At 38.3% G+C, this 20,395-nt stretch overlaps 1 long non-coding RNA gene and 1 pseudogene across 1 annotated transcript; both read right to left on the bottom strand.

The window, feature by feature from the left end:
* Positions 1–50: 50 nt before the first annotated feature.
* LOC127084771 (uncharacterized) lies at positions 51–1,743 on the bottom strand. The gene is made up of 3 exons (XR_007788785.1): positions 1,344–1,743; positions 468–672; positions 51–387 (listed from the first exon to the last, which is right to left on the bottom strand). It is a non-coding gene; the product is annotated as an uncharacterized LOC127084771 (long non-coding RNA).
* A 10,170-nt stretch (positions 1,744–11,913) lies between these two features.
* On the bottom strand, positions 11,914–12,013 carry LOC127089279 (uncharacterized; annotated as a pseudogene).
* Between the last annotated feature and the right edge of the window lie 8,382 nt (positions 12,014–20,395).

Genomic DNA, 20,395 nt, shown 5'->3' with positions numbered 1-20,395 from the left:
TTTTAAGCAAAACTTTATTTTTGAATCAAGTTGTTTACAATCAATCACAATGGTCATTTCATTAAAAAAATGCATTTCATTCACTCATTAGTTTATAAAATGTTCATTACAAAAGAAAATATCAAAAATTGCATTTTTACAAAAGTTGACTTTCGGTCAACTGGTTGACTTTTTGGTCAACCAGTTAACAAAAGTAAACTATTACATTTTTCATCCCTAAACCTAATACTAATCACATTTTCATCCTTGCATTGATTTCTTGATGCTCCATTATCACACTTCCTTCATGAGCAAGAAATCCCTTTTGTTGTGCAAGTTGGTCATGCCTTGGTCATTTTGCCTTGCCTTGCTACAAACCACAAGACTAACACATTGCCACCAACAGCCCTGCACTCAAATTAACAGCCATTCAAACATACAACCAAGCAATACAACAATTGACAACATTTGCATCATGGAAGACTTACCATGGCATGAGCAACAAAATAACATAGCAAGCACACATTCTGTATCACATAAGCCTGCACACACAAGCCTTGACCTTGAAGTTGCCTTGCCCTGCAGTCCAAGAATGACCTTGGGGAAAACCTGATTCAACCTCACAATACCCTGAACCTGCTGCAGCCTTTGGTTCATCATCATCAATCACCTGCATCATACCACAAAACCACCCTGTAGCAACACATCAATATAGCATCAGATAATTCATCATTGCATACAACATCACATCCACACAATCATGGCATTGCAACTGCAGAACATTCACATTCAGAAAACCATGGCAGACCAATTTCAAAATCGAGCAAACCATTAATTAATTGAACTGGACTTCACTTTCACTAACACAATTAATCTGCACTAGTCCACATCAACTAACAGTCACTTAACTGAATATTCCACACTAACAGAAAATTGAACTTACACTAACTTGAAACCAGTTAATTTTAACAACAAAATTAAGTTAACCACATTTCACTCAGTTTAAGTTAACATTTCAACTAACTGAGTCAAATTTAACTAATCTAACTAACTAATTGACATTGTGTCTAACCTTTAACTGATTTCTACTTCAACAAACTAACAGAGATAACAGAAGTAGATATTCAGCAGTTAACTCATTGCCTATAAATTCCTTCACATTCACTCATTCAAAGCATCCTCAATCATTTTCGATTCAACTCGATTCTTCACTCTCATTCTCTCACTTAGAACTCAGAGTTTCCTCTCTCAAATTCGCATTTCATCCATACATATTCATCTCCGAGATTCAGAAGAAGATTCATAAAAGAAGAAGAGAAGAAGATTTAAGAATAGGAGATTTTGAGAAGCTCAAAAGAGTTTACCTGGAATTCTGGCGCCTGCTCCAATGAGTGCTTTCCTCTACCTCCATCATTTTGATTAAAAAAAGTTACTAGTATGTAGAGCTTGTTGAGATGAATCAAAGCCCTAATCTCTAGGGTTTTGATTCCAGATACCCATAATTTAATTTTTGTTCTTAGAGCTAGGGTTCTTGAACATTTTTCTTCGATCTGGAGATTTCATGAGTTTTCAGAAGAATTGGAGTTTGGATTTGGATTAAGCGTGAGATTTGGAATGTTTCTGCGTAAATGATTTAGTGAGATGTTACTTCATCGCCGCCGGTGGTGAACTACGGTGCGGTGGAGGGAGAAGGAGGGAGATGAAGAACGTTGAATTAGAAAGCATGTTTAAAACGTGCAACAGGTTTTGCACATGGTGTTTTCCAATCTGAGTCCAATTTTTCCTTCAACCTTCACTCCAGATTGGGCTTGTGCAGTACATTGGGTCTATTTTCTACTTCTGGCACCCCTAAGTCCACCATTTACCCCTTGTTTACTATTTCCTTTTAATTTCATTTTTCTTTTATTATTTTAATTGATTCTTAATTAATTGTAATTTGATTTAATTTTTGTTTTTACATTTTTTTTCATGAAAATTAAATTTGTAGAATTAAATACTTTCATAGTTTGGTTTTAATATTTTTAATCATGTAAATAATCAGGTAATTAGAACTTAATTATAATTTAATTAGGATTTAATTAGGTTTTGATTTAGAAACTAATTCCTAGTTGATTAATCCATTGAAGTATTGACATTTTTACCCTTAGGTTTTGGAAATCTTATGCAACTCACATGCTCTCTTAGTTCTAGGGTTTGTTTAGAATCAATTAGCATTGACTGATTAATTCATTAGAGTTTGTTGTCCATAATTCAATTGATCTTGTATTCCCCCTGATTAAGTTGATTAAAGTGTACTTTGATAAACCAAATCCTTCGAACTGTGTTAATTCCCCAAGCCTGTTCAAGTTATCAAAAGATCCTTGATCACTTGATATGGCAAGTCCCTTGTGTTAAAGTTGTACTAGATCTCATAAGCTCAAGACTCAAGGGCAAGTTCAAGACTTTAAGTCAGTACAAGTCAAGCATTGTAGGCAGACTGGACAACGGGCTACTATTTAAGCACAACAAAGGTGATCAACACTTGTTAATCATGATTCAAGTTGTGTTCCATGAGCCTTAAATAATAGAGAATGGATTAGAGGGAGCATTCCTATCTTCATTCTGAATATCTTTGGGTACAATACGAATGATCCAATTGCTTAGAGTATTCACCTTTATTCATAGACTTTAGTACAGTTTGAATCAAATGATTCTCAGGTCTACTCCCATAACATTTCAATACCATTACATCACTTATCACATTTTCATATTTGGATCAACAATCATACTCTCCTTGATATTTATACCCATATTTGAATCCTAATCAATCTATCATTCATTGGTTGCCTTATCAATCTTCATGTGCTTAGGCAAACCCTATTCATTCATTGTGAGCCTTATAGATCCTCTTGTGCTTAGGCCAACTCTCTCATTCATTGTTTGTATTATCAGTCCTCTTGTGCATAGACAAACACCTTCGAGCTCTTTTGCCTTGACAATCCTCTTGTGTGTTGGCAAATCATCTCTTATTCATTCTTTGCCTTATAAGACCTTGAGTGCTTAGACAAACCCCTTTGAGCTTGTTTGACTTATAAACCCTCTCGTGTTTAGACCAATCATCTCTCATTTTTCACTTTGACTAGTCACCATTTACTGGTTAATACCACACTCCTGCTATTCAAGCAATTTTCTTTGCCTTTTGGCAACCCAGTCAACTCTTTCTTTCTTTGTTCCGTATTATTTTCCCGAACTACGGAGCTCTTACTTTCTCATTACACGATGAGAATACATAGACACAAGGGTTCAAATCCTTGGCGAGCATATTTATTATTATTTCTTCTTCTGCCTTAGGGCACCATCCATATCTTTTATCATTCATCATTCTATAACTTCAATCATTCATCCCAATGATATACTTTCTCTTTGAACCAAATGCAACCTTTCTTAGGATTCCATATATACCTTTGGCCCAATAACCAATGTCTTCCTATGAACCAAAAGTCTTTTTGTTTGTCTTGTTAGTCCTCTCGTTGCTCAGACAAACATCTCCTTACTTACTTTACAACCTCATATAGGCAATACCCTTGCTTTTTGGCTTGATGTGAGTTTTCTCATTGGTTCAGATATACCTATCTTATGGGTTCAAACAACATTATCCTTTGGTTCAAACCATGCCTATATCACTCTTCTTTCATCTCTCACCATTAGTTCTATGAACTACGTAGCTCTGAATTCCTTATTGCACTATAAGGATACGTAGGCATGAGGGCCCTAATCCTAACCAAGCACTTTGTTTATTCTTCTTCGTTTCCCTTTATCCTTTTGCGAGTAATATTTATATTGTAACACCCATAGTAAAGAACAAGAAAAATGGTTCCCATTGAGTACAACAGATGTGAGGGATGTTAATACCTACCCTTGCATAATCGACTTCCTTACCTGTTTCTTTTCCCTTGAGTTTTATCGATATTTTCCCTTTTCTTTGGGAATAAAAACAGTTCGATGGCCACTCTTTTATATCTTTGAGCATGCAATGCGCTCGGGTATTTTTCACATAGCTTCAATGATGATGTCCCATACAACCTTATTAACCGAGTTGATATGGATACATATACAAGCTTTCTAAGAGCCATGATTTTTACCTGTGAAAATTGGTGCTTTATTGTACGCCCCTTTAGGATCGGTAGCCATTTTCTAATAAGAAAATATTTAAGCACATAATTAACCAGTGCTCATGATACCACTTGTTAGACGATAGGCATCGATCTAGAGGGGGTGAATAGATCACTAGTTAAACAAGTTTAACAAAAACTATTTTGAAAAATTTAGATCTAGAGGCACGGAAGTAACCCAGATTGAATCGTCTAACCGAACCTCTATCGGAAAGCCCAGATATGTGTAAATGCACTCAAGGTATGATAATGAACATAAGTTAGATCAAAAATCTATCAACCACAAAAAATTGAATGCAATGCTAAAAATAGAGACTATTTCCAATGATTAATCACATAAAAATACTATTGAGACAAATTATTGAACACCTTGTATGCAATCAATTTTGTTTGGAAATTTGTATGGTTTTGTTGATCTTCAAATCTAATCACAATCTAAAGGATTATGATCAACTCAACATAACCTCTTTCAAAAGGTAACAAAAAAATATTGGCCAAACATAATGATCACACAATCGATGAATTCAACAATTTGCAATTGAAACGTAAAAGAGATTAAGAGAGAGAGAGAGAGAGAGAGAGAGAGAGTACACAAGGATTTTTTAGACAGTTCTTCAATCGACCTCTTTATGTATACGTCTGTCCTCAATTCAAACTTGAATTGAGATAGTTAAATTAACCTTACTTTTCAAAGGTATGTATATAAGAGAAATGTATAAATCCAACACTACAAACCCTAAGTTTGATGTTGATTCTGACATTTTCTTTTCCCTTGATCAAAACTTAATCAAGTAACCCAACAATGCCAATTTGATTCACCGTCCCATGCTACCCCTTTGCAAGAACCTCCCATTCTTCAAAGCATTCACTCGATCGGATCCAAATTGTGAATTGTTGTAACCCAAGATTTACCAATATGATTCACTGTCTCATGCTACTCCTTTTCAAGAACCTTTCGTTCTTCAAAACCTTCACTCGATCGGATCCAAATTGCACAATCTTGTCCAAAATCTTCAACTTCCATAACTCCACCCATGGAAACACGCCAAACTCGAGTGTACTTAAGCACGATATGAACTAAGCTTCACCCTAGGTGGTCACGTAATTGCACGTATCAGGAATGGCTGATGAAGCATCTAAATGATGAAAACGCATTAAATGCACTTGTTCCCCATCACTTTTCAAAATGATCCTAAGGGTATGTTTGAATTGGTGGTATGGGATGGAATGGAATGGAGTAGAGTGATAACTAATGAGATTCCATTGTTTGAATTTACAAATAATGGATGGAATTGAATGGAACATGATGGAATCCATTCCATCCAAATCTCTATTTTTTGTTCCATCCAATTTGGGTTGTATGTGATGGAATGAGACATTTTTAATAAAATAACCAAACAATGGAGTATGATCTATATTTCATTCTGCTCCATTCCGTTCTGCTCTGTTATGTTCCATCAATCCAAACATAGCCTAAGTGATTTAGTTCTACATTGTGACAGACTAATACATAGAGGCCAGTCAATGATATTTAACGCTTACCCCGACCCTCTCATTGCTCGGCCAAGCCTTGGGGGCAACTGTTCTAGACCAACTAAAGGCCTAAGCAACTAAGGCCCAATCTGTTTGAAGCCCACTCTACTCGACCCAACATATTCACATATTATGAGAAGGTACACAATCTCTAATCTCCAATTTCACTTCTTGAACATTGAACTGACTTGGTTGGAGTGCTAACCATGAAGGTCCACCCCGCGCCATCATAAAGAATATAAGAGCCATCATTCAAGATCATTATCGTCAAACTCTAATCATTTATGGTTCCTTCGAGAGCTAGAGCTTCCATTTCTGGTCCTCGAACGAAACAGTCTGTAGAGTGTCCAAGCATGCATCTGTTCGCAGGGAGAAACTATACCCTCATGACCACCAGTTGGTCCTAGTTCATTTGATGCAGAAATGTTGTCTTTTGGAGCTCAGGTGTCTTCGGCTTCGTTTTCCTAGAGGCACGAGTCACCTGTTGCTACCCTAGAAGCGCCACCAATCCATTTTGATCAGCCTGCTATTGATGTTATCGTTCTTGAGGTTTTTGGAGAAGGCCTTTATGACAATTCACTACTTCATCTGTATGCAAGCCATGCTGCTAGGCATGTGTAGGATGGAGAGGTAAAATAAATATGTATTTATTATTTTAAACATATGTGTTTCTAACGATGACTCTTTTTACAGTACCGTGAGACTTTAAAATGCATCAACCACGATAGGAAGATTGTGAAGTTGAAGCAACAGGAATAACAAGTGTTTTATGATGTCATGAAACATTATGGACTGCAAGATTTATGCATGACTGGTTATAATGTTGTTAACCATGGTAAGGCGTTAGCTTTTATGGAGAGATGACACTCAGAGACGTCATCTTTCGATAGTGAGATATCCATCACACTTGATGATGTGTCATCCCTATTACATATACCAATCAGGGGAAGATTATTAAACCATTTCATAATATCTAGACCTAATACACTGGACATGATGGTGCAATACTTAGGAGTTGGCTTAGGTGATTCCCAAAGGAGATGGATGGCACCAGAGGGTGTCATGCTAGATTTGCATTTCTGGAGGAGTTGTATAAATACTAATTGGTTGCGGAAGTGGGGGCCGATGGTGATGATATACAAGTTTTTCATCATAAATCATGTGCATTGAGGTCATATGTCATGCATTTGGTTGGCACGTCCATATTTGTGGAAAAAAGTGCTTATTATCTCGTTGTTGTCACCTTAGATACTTCATTGACTTCAAGTGAATTCATGAATACAAGTGGTGGATGCTTGTTTGGTTTACTTTTACTTGAAGTTAGGTGAAACTTGTTTTTGGAAGACTAGACAGACGACAACAAGCAACACGCTATTTACGGTAGTATATTTTCACCTTTACTATTACTAATATTTCATAACATTTGTGTTACACAATTGCTAATATTTTATCTGAACCATTTTTAGGCATGGGTTCTCAATCATTTTCCATGCATCTCTGGCTGGTCATACGAGGATAGATACAATGAGGCTTGGCCACATGCTTACTTCTTCATCCCGCTCAGATGGAATTAGGCGATCAAGTTGTTTCGAGTGTTTCTTGATCGTATCAGGGCATATGATATACGCCACACATTGTACGATGATCACTATTAGACGCATATCTTGGATGACATAACCTTCTAATCCAAATGGTTGGCTTGTGGGTCACACCCGACTTATTCGCATTTTCCTAAGCGAGTCGTGTGCCAGTTCGGGTTCCTACGGGGTATACCAAAAGACCCAATCGTATTTGTTCTTCCCACTGTCATCCGTAGAGATATTGATGTGATATTTGATTATTTCTACAATCATATAATATTCGATAAATCAAGAAGTGTGTCAGCTCTTTAGCATGAAGTAGTGCATTCGGCTACATCTAGTGGTATTTTAGAGTGTCATATCCTTACATGATATTAGATGCTAAGGGAGAGCCACTTAGACTAACTCATCAGGAGATATTAGAGGAGGAGTAAGCTAGGGCATATCATGTTGTTAATGTGTTACTTGCATGTCAATGTATTATGGCTATTGGGTAAGCGAGTATAGATAGAGAAGACTTTCCATAAGGCATTATTGGGACAGTCAATGTATAGGCCATGCTAGTTGAGGCACATAATTTATTACAATACATGAGGCAGAGAATGAACTGGAGGGTCAGATATACCCAATAGTTCACTTTTACTTGTATTTTGATAATATTTATATTATAGTTTCTAATTTGTCAACAATGATGTTTAATTATACATTTTAATTGAATTATATCAGTGTATGGTTCAGTTGAATAACAATGATGCATAGTTGAATGGCCTAAATTATAAGGTTTTTAAAAAATCGTCAAATTTATATAAAAACTTAGGCATAAGGGTTAGTTCGGAAGTATACTTTTGAGTTATTCCATGAGTTATGAAATAAACACACTACCATGAATTCAAAATGAGTCTAGAAATTATTACGAAAATGCACATATGAATTCACCCTTCTATTAGTAGTAGCAAATAGCACAAAAGGTAGATTCAGAGGTGCATCTATGTAACCCCCTTAGTTCATTAGTCAGTGAGATATTCAGAGATGTATCTTCAAAATATGCTCTGTTAGATCAAAGCAGAAACAGGCAGAAACAATTGCAGAATAGAAAATCAACATAAACTAACCATAAAATAAATTTGTTTTAGCAAGCGAGCCAACAAGCACCACCCAAAATGAATAAAAGAAAAAAGAGAACTACAAAAAGAGGGGGGGACCAAACCCTCCAAGGCACAACAAAATGAAAACTAGGAAGACCTAGTTTGTCCATAATAGTATTGCCCTGAATAAAATGCAGCATGATGAACCAAAAATGGAGACAGTCAAGATTAAGACCTCTATTGGTCAAAGAATCAGCGCATACATTAACCTCTCTAAAGATATGAGTGACTACAAGGTTCATATTATAAGAAAAACCAAGACAATTAAACTAACGATTCCTTAAGCTCCAAGGGATGCAAACTCTCTTTTGGAAAGCTCTAACAACAAGAGTAGAATCAGTCTCAATCCACAAATTAGCGATATTTAAATGATGAACTAACTCAATTTCCCGGAAGGCTCCAAATAATTCTACAAAAAAAGCATTTGTAACCCCATTGGCTCTGCGAAAGCACTAACAAAATCAGTGTCATTGTTGCGAAAAACACCCCCACAAGCAGCCATAATATGAGTCGCTGAACCATCAATGTTGCACTTAGTCCAATTAAAAAGGGGAGGATGCCAAATGACCTCTTTGATGGAGGGAGCATTAGGAGGATGCAAAGAAATATTAAACTTCTTAAGAAGGGCGAAGTCCATTATAGAGCCAAAAGACTTCAAATTAGTGTGATTACCGGCAATAGAAATTGCGGACATTATCATAGGGATGGTCGCCTTCCAAGAGATACGCTTGTTTCGAAACCGGGCATGGTTCCGAGCAAACCAAATTGTGGCAAGAATGTTGATGATCATAGATTTTAGAACCAGAAGACATTGAGGAGAATTGCTATTGTGGCAAGGATTCCAAAATAAACATTACATAGATAAGCATTACATAAATTTAACATTACATGTTATTAAAAATGGGTGATTCGGAACGTTGCAACATTCTTATAATATCTTTGGATGATCTTTGAATCGTCACATCCACTTCAATCGGATCCTTTGTTGAGTAACAGTAAAAGGTACTCCACATCACCTTTAAATCATCATTTGTCTTGAATTCAAGCATGGTGAACCATATCTTCCCTTCGTTGTCTATCAAGGATGAACGGTACTCGAGTTTGATGATAACATGAAATTATATCACATTTTAAGACTTAATTTAATTAGATTATATTATCATTTACTTTAATTTATCCCATTTTATCAGATATTATGCAGTATTTCTTTTCTATTTACATCAGGTACCCATTTTGAAGCAAAAGTGAAAAAGGGAAGAAAAGGAGGTGTAAAAAGCAATAAAAAGGAAACAAATAACCAAGACCAAGCCCAGCCCAAAAGAAAGCGCACGTTGCCCCTGTGACGGGCGTCACAAGGGTTGTGACGAGCGTCACGCGAAGTAGCCTTGTGACGGACGTCACACATGGTGTGACGAGCGTCACACCAGTCCACTAGCTTTTTGGCGCAAGTTACGCTCTCAGAAGAATGGAAGTAACGTTGAGGACTTCGTGTCCTATTCCCAAGCCGTGTATTTAGCCATGCTGAAGACTCGTAGGGAACGGAATGCAGTTACCAAGGCTATTATAAATAGCCATCTCCTCTCTTTGCCGTAAGGAGAGTTTTTGCACGCTCAGTTTTGCGGAAGCTCTGCCAAATTTTCCTTTCACGCCTTTGCTTATTTTTCTTCCTTTCCAGCATTGTTCATTTTATTTATTTCTTTTGCAAGCTTTACTTTCTCTTTTCCCTTGCAATTTATCTTTCCCGTTTTTAGCTTTTAGATATTTTTCGCGTAATAGTTTCTACACCGGAAACTACTGTGCAACTTTATACCGGATTTAACCTTACGTTATATTCGAGTTTTATTTCCTTGATTTATTTTACTGCTTAATTGAAGAATCGAAGAACAAATCCTACCGGCTTGTGGTGGAGTGTTCAAGACCATTGTATTACGCATTCAGGTTCTTTAATTGTTATTTAATTTTTAATGTTTTATTCTATTGTTTATTCATATTGCCTGCCTGGAATGAGTCTGTTTATGCATGATATAAATTCTTGTTTATTTAGCATGTCTGGCTAATTTGCCTAGGTATCGGTATGTAAAGTAAGCAGAATAAGGGATCGAGACTGAGTCGGTCTATCTAAACTTAAAATCAAAATCAATCTTTTTATGGTCTCAACTTATAGGTTTAATAACAAGATTTTTTACAAAAGTAAAAGACATAAAGAAGTTAAAATCAATAGAGCGAGAGTTTGAGATTTTAACTGGACAGTGTAAGTTAGGCATTAATTCTAGATCAGGGCGAGAGCAAGTTTTAGAGTTAATTAAATTCTGACCTTTTCCAAAAAGTATTTTTAAAGATTGAATGTGAGGACGAGAGTTAAGCATTTGGATTTAATTATATAACCTAAGTCAACAGAGCGAGAGTTTGAGATAAGGGTGTTTAAAACGGTCAGTATTTTCTTAAAAAGAGTTTCTGCAACTTTATTGTTTTCAAAATATGGTTTTTGACTTAATTATAAGTGACAGCAACATTAATATAAAATCATGGTTTATTCAACAGAGCGAGAGTTTGAGATAGAACCTTTAACCAATAAAGTTAACCGAAACGATTCATTTTAAAACCAAGAAACCGACAAAGACTTGATTCCCTAGTTTTGACGAATTACATACCGATATCCGTTTTATTAATATTTAATCTAGACATTAGTTTAGCTCTTAGTTTTTCCCCAAACAATCAAACATCTTCACCTTAGATTTACGTAGTAACTTTAGATAACGGTATATCGATTCATAAGTCCCTGTGGGATCGATATCTTTTAAAACTACGCGATAGAACTGTGCACTTGCAGTTTGTATCCCATTCTCGACTCACCCAGTCGAGCGATCAAGTTTTTGGCGCCGTTGCCGGGGAGTTTTATTCAATCGATATCGTAACTCTTCCGTTACGCTGTAGAGACTAAGGTTTCTTTTTCTTCTATTTTCTTTCTTTCGTTGATTTGTATGCCACGCACTCGCTCTCAAGGCGAACCGCTCTATTTACGAATCAACGATATCGAACTATATCTCCGAGTCTTACGACGAATTCGGGAATATCGTGCTGAAAACAATCTCCCTCCTATAGACCTTCCTGATCTCAAAGATTTTCCTTCTTTAACCGAGATGGCAGAACCAGCTCGTGCTCTTAGAGATTACGCCGCTCCATCGCAAGATGAACCGCATTCAAGTATTGCTCCGCCCGCAATCGAAGCAAACAACTTTGAACTTAAACCTTCGTTGTTGCAGGCTGTGCAACAGAACCAATTCTCTGGAAATCTTACCGAAGATCCAAACCTTCATTTATCCGTATTTGTCCAATACGCTGATACTGTTAAAGCTAATGGTGTCACTTCAGAGGCAATTCGACTTCGTCTTTTTCCTTTCTCATTAAGAGATAGCGCTAGAAGATGGCTTCAATCTCTTCCTTCCAACTCAGTCACCACATGGAACGAGTTGAAGAAAGTTTTTCTTGCCCGATATTTTCCACCAAGCAAAACAGCTATGTTAAGAGCCCAGATAAACGGATTTAAACAGAAAGACAACGAGTCTCTTTTCGAAGCATGGGAAAGATACAAAGACATGATGAGACTTTGCCCACACCATGGTTTGGAAGACTGGTTAGTAATTCACACATTTTATAATGGTCTCTTATACAACACAAGGTTAACAATAGACGCCGCTGCAGGTGGTGCACTAATGAACAAACCTTATGCTGATGCTTACCAGCTTATCGAGAGCATGGCCCAAAACCACTATCAGTGGGGAACCGAACGAACAACAGTGGAAAAACCTCAACCGAAAACTGGCATGTACGAGATAAGTAACCTTGATCACGTCAATGCAAAAGTGGATGCTTTGGTCCAGAAGATTGAAAGTTTAAACGTATCACCTCCAGCAGCCGTGGTTGCTATAACTCAGAATTGCGAGGTCTGTGGAATCCAAGGCCACACTCCTGCGGAATGTCAACTCTTGACTGGAATCCAAACAGAGCAAGTAAACTATGCTCAAGGAAGCCCCTATTCGAATACCTATAACCCAAATTGGAAGAACCATCCAAACTTCTCATATAAGAGTAATAATGCTTTATACGCACCTGGACAGTCTCCAAATCAAGCCCCATCTATACCTCCAGGATATCAGAAACCGAATCCTAACAATAATACCCCTAGAAAATCCAACTTGGAAATCATGATGGAAAACTTTATAGCTTCCCAACAACAAACCAATAAAGATTTCTTAAACCAGAACATACACACTGGCGAACAACTTAAACAACTAGCAAGCAAAGTAGATGCCTTGGCTACCCATAACAAAATGCTGGAAACGCAAATATCTCAAGTAGCTCAACAACAAGCACCTACCGCTGCACCAACTGGTACATTCCCTGGACAGCCCCAACCCAATCCGAGAAGCCAAGCTCATGCAATTATATTGAGAAGTGGAACGGAAGTGGAAGGACCGTCTGACCCAAGGATAGAAAACCAAAACCCTGAGAAATCCACTGAGGAAAGTGAACCTAAGGAAAAGGAAGAGAGTAATAAGGAAACCCTAGAAAAGAAGGAACCTTATGTACCTCCACCACCTTACAAACCACCTATACCTTACCCTCAAAGGCTTGTTAAAACCAAAGATGTAGGCCAATTTAGAAAATTTGTTGATCTCCTTAAACAATTAAACGTTACAATTCCGTTTACCGAAGCTATTACGCAGATGCCCTCATATGCTAAATTCTTAAAAGAAATTCTTTCTAATAAGAGGAAACTTGAGGATAGCGAAACCGTTACACTCCCTGCCGAATGTAGCGCTATAATCCAAAACATGCCCCCTAAACTCAAGGATCCGGGTAGCTTCTCTATACCCTGTCACATAGGAAAATTTGTCATCGACAAAGCCTTATGCGATTTAGGAGCCGGAATTAGCGTTATGCCCTTATCCATATGTAAGAAACTAGAGATGGGAGAATTAAGACCGACCAAAATGTCTGTGCAATTAGCAGATCGTTCCATCAAATATCCTGTAGGAATCCTTGAAAACGTTCCCGTACGCATAGGTCAGTTTTACATTCCCACTGACTTCACAATTATGGACATTAGAGAAGATGATACGACACCTATTATACTAGGAAGACCATTCTTAGCAACTGCCGGTGCAATCATAGACGTAAAACGAGGACGACTCACCTTCGAAGTAGGTGAAGAAAAAATTGAATTCATTCTTTCCCAATTCTTGAAAGCACCTGCAATAGAAGATACATGTTACTTCATGGATATCATCGATGAATGCATAAAAGAAGCAGAGTCAGGAGAAGACAAACCATCAGACTATCTTTTAGAGGACAAATCTAAACAATGCCTAGCAATAACACCAGATCCTACGCAGTGTCTTAACAAACCAACCCCTGATTTGAAAACACTTCCCAAAAATCTGAGATATGAATTCCTAGACTTAGAACTTGAACGACCTGTGATAGTTAATGCAGATCTAGGAAGACTCGAAACAGAAAAACTCCTACATATCTTAAGAAAATATCCAACTGCACTAGGATACCACATCACCGATCTTAAAGGAATAAGCCCTTCTATTTGTATGCACCGCATCATGTTAGAAGAAGACTGTAAAACCTCTAGGGAACACCAGAGAAGACTAAATCCGATCCTAAGTGAGGTAGTAAAGAAAGAAATAACCAAGTTATTAGAAGCAGGTATTATATATCCTATATCTGACAGCAAATGGGTTAGTCCTGTACACGTTGTACCCAAGAAAGGAGGCATAATCGTTATTGAAAACGAAAAAGGAGAAACTATAACTAAACGAATCGAATCGGGATGGAGAATGTGCATTGATTATAGGAAACTAAACAAAGCAACCCGAAAAGATCATTTCCCTTTACCATTCATTGACCAAATGTTAGAACGATTAGCTAAACATTCACATTTCTGTTATTTAGACGGTTATTCAGGCTTCTTTCAAATACCAATTCACCCTGATGACCAAGAAAAGACAACATTCACATGCCCTTTTGGTACCTTCGCGTATAGACGAATGCCGTTTGGTCTGTGTAATGCCCCTGCAACTTTTCAAAGATGCATGATGGCAATATTCGCCGACTTTCTCGAAAACATCATGGAAGTATTCATGGATGACTTTTCTGTATACGGACAAAGTTTCGAAGAATGCCTTGAAAACCTGGAAAGAGTTCTGGAGCGATGTGTAAAAGTAAACTTAGTACTTAATTGGGAAAAGTGCCACTTTATGGTACAAGAAGGAATTGTTTTAGGACACATCATCTCGAACAGAGGAATTGAAGTAGACAAAGCCAAAATAGAGGTAATCGAAAATCTTCAACCCCCAAGAACCGTGAGAGAAGTACGAAGCTTTTTAGGACACGCTGGTTTTTACCGACGATTCATCAAAGACTTCTCTAAGATAACTAAACCCTTAACCGGACTGTTGATGAAAGATGCTGAATTCATATTCGACGATAACTGTTTAAAAGCATTTCAAACTCTTAAACAAGCATTGATCTCCGCACCCATTATGCAGACACCAGACTGGAATGAACCATTCGAAATAATGTGCGATGCCAGTGATTAGGCTGTAGGTGCTGTTTTAGGACAAAGAAAGGATAAAAAGCTTCACGTTATATATTACGCTAGCAGAACCCTGGATGAAGCGCAGATGAATTATGCCACAACCGAGAAAGAACTCCTAGCAGTGGTATTTGCGCTAGATAAATTTCGTTCTTACCTGGTAGGAGCCAAAATAATAGTTTACACTGATCACGCTGCTATCAGGTACCTTTTAACAAAAAAGGATGCTAAACCTAGACTCCTAAGATGGATCTTGTTACTACAAGAATTCGACTTAGAAATCAAGGACAAGAAAGGAACTGAAAACGTAGTAGCAGACCACCTCTCTAGACTCGAGAACCTTGAACCAGAAAGAACATCCATTAATGATGATTTCTCGTATGATAAACTCATAGCTACTTTGGAAGAGAACAACTCCGACATGCAAGTAGAAACCACCTTAGCTATATCTGTCATACCATGGTACGCTGATCTAGTCAATTATTTAGCTGCCGGAATAGTTCCACCTACTTTATCTTACCAGCAGAAGAAACGATTCTTCCACGACATAAAACACTATTACTGGGATGATCCCTTACTTTTCAAAAGAGGCCCAGATGGTATTTTCCGTCGATGTATACCCGAAGAAGAGGTAGAAAATATAATCCAACACTGTCACTCTGCGCCTTATGGTGGTCACACAAGTACATCCAAGACCTGCTCTAAAATCCTACAAGCTGGCTTTTATTGGCCAACTATATGGAAGGACGTACATGCGGCTATTAAGGAGTGTGACAGATGTCAACGCACGGGAAACATATCTAGACGTGACGAGATGCCACAAAAAGGTATTTTGGAAGTAGAGATTTTTGACGTGTGGGGGATAGACTTCATGGGACCCTTTCCATCCTCTTTCGGTAACAAATACATACTCGTGGCAGTTGACAACGTATCAAAATGGATCGAAGCCATAGCTTCTCCAACAAATGACACCCGAGTAGTAACTAGACTCTTTAAAAATATAATATTTCCGAGATTTGGCATCCCAAGAATAGTAGTCAGTGATGGTGGATCACACTTTATATCCAAGGTACTCGAAAAACTACTACTTAAATATGGAGTGAGACATAGGATAGCAACACCTTACCACCCTCAAACCAGTGGACAAGTGGAAGTATCTAACAGAGAAATCAAGCAAATACTAGAAAAAACGGTCGCCACTTCAAGGAAAGATTGGTCATTGAAATTACCAGAAGCTTTATGGGCATACCGAACTGCTTATAAAACTCCCATAGGGACGACCCCATTTAAGCTCATTTATGGAAAATCCTGTCACCTCCCGGTAGAATTAGAACATAAAGCCTATTGGGCTATTAGAAATTTAAATTTGAATTATAAAGCCGCCGGTGAAAAGAGAATCCTTGACATAAACGAATTAGAGGAACTCAGAAGAGACGCCTATGAAAATGCCAAAATCTATAAAGAAAGAACAAAACAATGGCATGACAAGCGTATATCAAGGAAAGTCTTCAAGCAAGGCGACGCAGTACTTTTATTTAACTCTAGACTAAAGTTATTCCCGGGAAAACTACGATCCAGATGGTCAGGACCTTTTCATATCACTAAAATCTTTCCCAGTGGAGCGGTAGAAATAAAAGGACAATCTACAGAACCGTTCACCGTAAACGGGCAACGTCTGAAACATTATCACTATGCGGAAACCAACGAGGATTCGCAAATTCTACACTTAGACGAAACGCCCCCAGGACTCATAGACTATATTTAACAGTTTCTTTGTCGAGCTTGCGACATTTAAACAAAGCGCTTAGTGGGAGACAACCCACAAATTAATCTGTTATTTTATTATTCTATTATTATTATCATTTCCCTATTTTTCTCTTAATTATTTCTTTTAATTTCTATTTAGTATTCATTATTGATTTATTCAAAAAGAAAAAAAAATATATATATAATAATAATAATTCTTTTCTTCTTTCGGCATTTGGCCAAATCCTGACTTAAACTCATGTTTCTTTTCTCTAGTTAACACTAACCAGATGGGACATTTTGATCGTATGGGTATCAAGTTCAGAGGAATGGCTCAGAAACGAAAGTTTGAAGAACTAGCCGCTAGAGAGATGCTACCTAGTTTATATGCTGATGATTGGGCTATGACTGCCCTTGGACTGAGACAGAGTGTCCTGTTTTTGCTGAATCAGATAGGATGGGAGACCTCCCCTATCCTGAGACATTTCACCACCTACCGGAGACTCACACTAGAATTCCTTAGTTCATTAATCTATCTACCTAGCCATGGAAAAGGAATTAGCAGAGGTTTTATCCAGTTCAGAATGTTCAATATGGAGTACCAATTTAATATTAGAGACTTCACCAACCTTTTGGGTTTTCCTACCTCCTTTGATACATTCACTGTAAGCCAGGAAGAACTTTTTGAATATAGAGAGCTTGAACACTTTTGGGGTAAGCTGACTGGAAATGATGAGCCCGAAGAACATGAGTTTCTCTCTGGAAACATACATAACCCGGCTTTTCGCTATTTCCATAAGATCCTGACCCACACTTTATTTGGGAAGAAGCCAAATAGTACTTCAGTTTCACGTGATGAACTCTTCATCATATTTTGTGCTTCCCAGAACCGTCCAGTAAACGGTGCTACTTTTATGTTAGCTAATTTGGACCACCTTATCCAGGATGAGCGAGCACCCATTAGAATAGGCGGTTTGATCACTATGATAGGTAATGCTATTGGACTACGTCAGCCTATGCTTGACCTTAACCCTTTTTGTGGCATTACTACTATGAGTATACCCTTCCTCTTCAACACTATGTTTATAGCAAACATAGGGTCTGATGAGTTCGAGCTTATTATTGATAACCAGGTTCTCTGCCTATTCACCATGCCCGATCCTAGAACTAGTGTTCATAATCAAAGGAACTGGCTCTATAACCTGAATGAAACCCCAACTCCGGCTGGATCCACTGAATCCATCCAGGATTATGAGATTTGTGACGACTATGAGCACTATGTTGACCATATCTCTCTTGCTGAATCTGACCCTCAGACACCTTCCGGCTACTATGATATTGATCCTCCTCCTCAGCCTGTCCTGACCGAAGAATCAGTCATGCCTGATCTCCGACATCATATGCCAGGAACAGATATTAAAACAGTCATTGAAGCCTTGATGTCAGAGCAAGACGCCCTCAGGGAAGATTTCCATAACTTGAGACTTGAAATCCTAGAATACATGAGCAGCACGGCAAGTCAGTTACGTATGTTACGGCATCATGTTAACTCTTTTACTCCTCCGGCCAGAGATCCGAAGATAGATGGAATTTAGTTATATTTCTTTCTAAGTTATTTAGTTTTAGGCTAGATTTTTTCATTAATGTTGTTTGAATTCATGTTTATTTCTATTTCATTTCATTATTTTCCTTCCCTGTAATACATTATGATCATTTTTATTGAAGCTGTTTAATTAATTTTATTATGCAATGGCTATTATGCTCTACTGTTGTTACCTATTATTATTATACAAAGCAAGTAAGCGTGCACAATGCATTAAAATTGCATACTAAAAATGATCATAAGCAAAATGAAACATTAAAATACGCTACCAAAGTAATTCTGTGAAGCGCCACTGAAGCCTTGCCAAAAAGGAGGTGTGACGAGCGTCACACACTCCATGACGAACGACACGCAAAACGCCTGTTACGAACGTCACACCCCTGTGACGAGCGTAACGCCCTTCAGACAAGTGAACGTTAAGGAGCCGTTGGAGACGAACGTTACACTTTAATTTTTTTACATTCCCCATTCATTTTTCATTTACCACACTTAATTACTTTTCAACCACTTTTTCTTTCTACCTTCCAATCCTTCTCCTATAAATACCTACCAAAACTTCCTTCATTCACCACAAAACAATTCTCTCATATCAAATACACTTCTTTTCCTTTCCAAATCATCCCTTCAAAAATTCATCACAATGGCGGGAAATCAAAATTTCGGAAATATCATCTTCCGATCCGGAGATGACAACTATCAGCAAGAGCAATTCGAGCGCTTCCAACAGCGAGGCTCGCTTCCACCAGGTACCCCGATTTAACTTGTTTACAACAATTGGGCTTACTCCAAGGTATCGAGTGGATGCTCCGTAAAGCCGATTTAACCTTCCTTTGCACCCATAACCAACCCACCTACCCTTCCCTAACCTTAGAATTCCTAAGTTCTTACGACTACACCACTCCCGCCGGTGAAGGTGAATTTCTGACCGGTACCGCAACCTTCCGTATGTTTAACACCGAGTACTCTCTAACCCAACGCCAATTGAGTGCCATGCTACAATTTCCCACAGAAGGTCTGCTGCATGCCAGAATCCCTCCAACCTCAAACTGGAACACAGTTCTAGTTTTCGATCTTTTTAAGAAAATTTCCGGTATAAATACCTACAACTGGGAAGAACTCCTTCTCTCCCACATCCATAACCCCACCATCCGTTATTTTCTCCGTATCCTGCAAAACACACTTTTTGGAAGACCAAACAACAGTAAGGTCAACTCAAAGGAGTTATTTTTCCTCCAGTGCGTTTTCGAATCGGATGCTCAGGTAAACGCCGCCTCTTTTCTCTTTCATCATATCCGCACCTTATGTGCTAGAGGCCGGCAACCCTTTATAGTTGGTGGATTAATAACCTCCATAGCACTTGGCCTGAACCTAGGGGATAAACTCCAAACTTTAGAATCCCTACCTCCCCTGTCTATGGATATCAGCTATTGCCGCTCCAGCCGCCTGATTAAAAACAGAGTAGGCGGAGGCTATTATCTTATGGTGAACAACCAAGCAGTCCCGAGTGTTGTGCTACCCAATACCACCCTAACTGATGTCACAAACCCCGACCGCCACCTCTACGATCTTAGCGCTCCTGAAACCACCGAGCCTTCACAAACAAACCAGCAAACAGATGAGTTTGAAGAAATGGAACAAGGTGATCATCCGCCAACACAACAATCAGTCCCGCTAAACCCTTCCAGTAATGCAGCCGGCCCATCCTCCCAACGTCGTCGACGAAGAAGGCCTGCGACCAACGATGACATTATGGATGCTATCGATGGAATGCAGGCACAGAATACAGAGATGATGCAGATGATGCGTCAAATGCAACAGCAACAGGATGCTCGGAATGCCATAACCGACCAGCGATTTACTGAGTTGTTTAGCAGGTTCAACAACTTAGACATACGTCAAAGATCACCAGGTCCAAGAACCAGAGGCGGAAGGCAGCCTTAGTTGTTATTTTCTTTTTCCTTTCCATCTTGTATTTCATTTCCTTAAAACATTGAGGACAATGTTTAGTTTAAGTATGGGGGGGAAACAATATCCTTTCCATTCTCATTTTT

Source organism: Lathyrus oleraceus, chromosome 5, assembly GCF_024323335.1.
Source record: "Lathyrus oleraceus cultivar Zhongwan6 chromosome 5, CAAS_Psat_ZW6_1.0, whole genome shotgun sequence".
NCBI classification, from domain to species: Eukaryota; Viridiplantae; Streptophyta; class Magnoliopsida; order Fabales; family Fabaceae; genus Lathyrus; species Lathyrus oleraceus.
The sequence above is the reverse complement of the archived record's forward strand: the minus strand, read 5'-3'. Positions and strand labels throughout refer to the sequence as shown.